The 2,393-nt window shown below is 36.5% G+C and overlaps 1 protein-coding gene across 1 annotated transcript in view; it reads left to right on the top strand.

Moving 5' to 3' along the window:
- The first annotated feature begins 639 nt into the window (after positions 1-639).
- LOC135225027 (uncharacterized) overlaps positions 640-2,393 on the top strand; it is a 60,883-nt gene continuing 59,129 nt past the window's right edge. Inside the window, exon 1 of the mRNA XM_064264309.1 lies at positions 640-659. The gene's annotated coding sequence lies outside the window, so the exon portion shown is untranslated. The remainder of the gene's footprint in view (positions 660-2,393) is intronic.

The following is a 2,393-nucleotide window of genomic DNA, read 5'->3' as shown; positions in this document are numbered from 1 at the left end:
AGATTAATTGTTTTCCAATTAATTATTCAAGGCAAATGTACATAGATTCTTAAATGAACTACGTCGCCCAAAGCTCCAAATACCTACTATGCAAAAACTACCTCTTATGCTCCATATCCGTTTATGGAATTGAAATTAAAAGTTATTTTATGAAGTTGTCCAAAACTAGACTTGTTTTTAAGTATCTGGAATTTGTATATGATAACAAAATAAGTTTTCATATCATAACGATCAACTACCGTAACAAGTAATTTTCAAGAGCAAGTACATTTCTTTCTCATTTCTCTCAATAACTAGTAAAAAATAAAGTTCAAATCCACACAGACGAGGGCCTCGATGAGGTAATCGAACATATACGTAAATCTAATTCCCACAGATACCTAAACGAAATACTATAAAGGAAGGAAAACCTGGTTTATATCCACTATTTGAAGATCAGGTTTCGTGTTTTTGCAAAGCAAAGAATAACCACAGTAGAGTAAATCCAGTCTAGGCATGAGTGAACGCAAGCTGCTACCAAGAGCTGACCCCTAAGTTCTATATTCAGCGTTGGTAAGTGCGAAAAAAGAAGAAAAAAAGCAATCAATGATGGAAAATGTCAAGAACCACAGCTTGTTTACAGTTCATTCCAGGAAGAGCGACCACACGCAGCAGAGGCGGTGAGTTATTCTTGTGCCCTGCGCTCATCTTGTTCTCCACCAGCTTTTTGTTAAGTTAATGTTATGAATATTTGGTATTGACCGAGTTGTCATTTCAGAGATAAAGACCTCAGTTTAACACGTAACTTTAGTGAGAAACTTTAATTAATCAAACAGCGGAAACAGAAAGGATAACGAAGAGGAAAATGTCATCCTTAAACAGTAGATTAGAAGAATTCGCTAAATTTCTTCAGCATAAGCAGCATAATTTGCCATTAATTTTACCAATATGATCTGTAAGTCCCTCTGCAAAAAAGGGAAAAATAAAAAAAAATAATAATAATAAAAAACGACGAACGCGGGTATACGTTGTCAATGGCAACCATTGCATTTAGCCTGCGAGGGGGAGACCGGAAAAATTTCGACATACGCATCGGGGAGTGCAAAAGCGCCGTTATTATCAGTGATGTAATTAAGGCAATAGCCATACATTGATGGGATTTTGACTACAGAGTGAATTTTAAAGGAAGGTAAGCTGACTGACTGGCACTGACGAGAGATAGGGGATGGAAATAAACCCTTTAATGCTTCAGATAAGATCATTGTCTAGAAAGTGGATACGATAAAAGCCAGCTGTGTTCCTAAGAGAAAATAATCTTTGTAGATTCCTAAGGGAATCTAACAATCCAGTCTTTTTCCATAGATTGGTCGAATGCCAAATACCTGACCTCCGTCAACACAGCGCCTCTGGCGTGATCGTTATGGTCTTGGCCTGCCACCTCGGAGGCCGCAAGTTCGATTCTCGGCATTCCATTGAGGTGTGAGTGATATGTATTTCTGGTGATAGAAGTTCACTCTCGACGTGGTTCGGAAGTCACGTGAAGCCGTTGGTCCGTTTGGTGAATAACCACTGGTTCCAAACAACGTAAAAACACAATACAAAAAAACAAAAACAAACAAAAAAACACCATCAACACGTAGCAGATTGGAAGCGTAGCCACACCAAAACAGACCGATCCAGTTAGCAAAAGATAAAGAACTATAAAGCTTCTCTTTCTGAAACATTTTAATATTTTTCATTCCTTTGTCGATAAGACATTAGTATATTTCAAAAATAACAATAATCAGTAAAAAAAAAAACTTTACCTCAAATTAGTAATAATAATAATAATAATTTGGTACCAGACCACCTTCAAAGCATATTTCACAAAATATAATAGGTGCATAACCCTCAGTAAGACGAAAGAAAGAAGCAGAAAAATTCCGTAGACCGCTCTTGCAAAAGAAAGCCTGACCCCGCAGACGAATTCACTATGAATGGAGAGCTATTGCTTAAAAGTCTATGTCCCTCGGACAGAGAAATAATCGAACAAAGTGATACAAAGAATAGCATTAATGTTACAGAGTCCGCTAATAATAATAATAACAATAATGATAATAATCCAGGATGAAAAAGGACCCTTCCTCTTTTCTTTGTAATTGTTTTAATATAACAATACAGAACTCTTTTGGATTAAATTTCATTTCTATTTCTTCTAACGAAAGGGACAGAAAGCTTGAAAGCCATTGCAATAATGTCCTTCAAACATTATACAAGGTACTTTTGTTTTGAATTGATTTGATTTATATAGATTTTTGGCTTTATGCCAAGCACTGGGGCAACTAAGGCCATTCAGCGCTGAAACGGAAATCGACAGTAAAAGGTTTGAAAGGTGTTACAGGAGGAAAACCTCGCAGTTGCACTTTGAAATGTCA

The sequence above is a fragment of the Macrobrachium nipponense genome, chromosome 12 (genome assembly GCF_015104395.2).
Source record: "Macrobrachium nipponense isolate FS-2020 chromosome 12, ASM1510439v2, whole genome shotgun sequence".
NCBI lineage: Eukaryota > Metazoa > Arthropoda > Malacostraca > Decapoda > Palaemonidae > Macrobrachium > Macrobrachium nipponense.
Note: the sequence above shows the minus strand (reverse complement) of the source record. Positions and strands in the feature narration are given on the sequence as shown.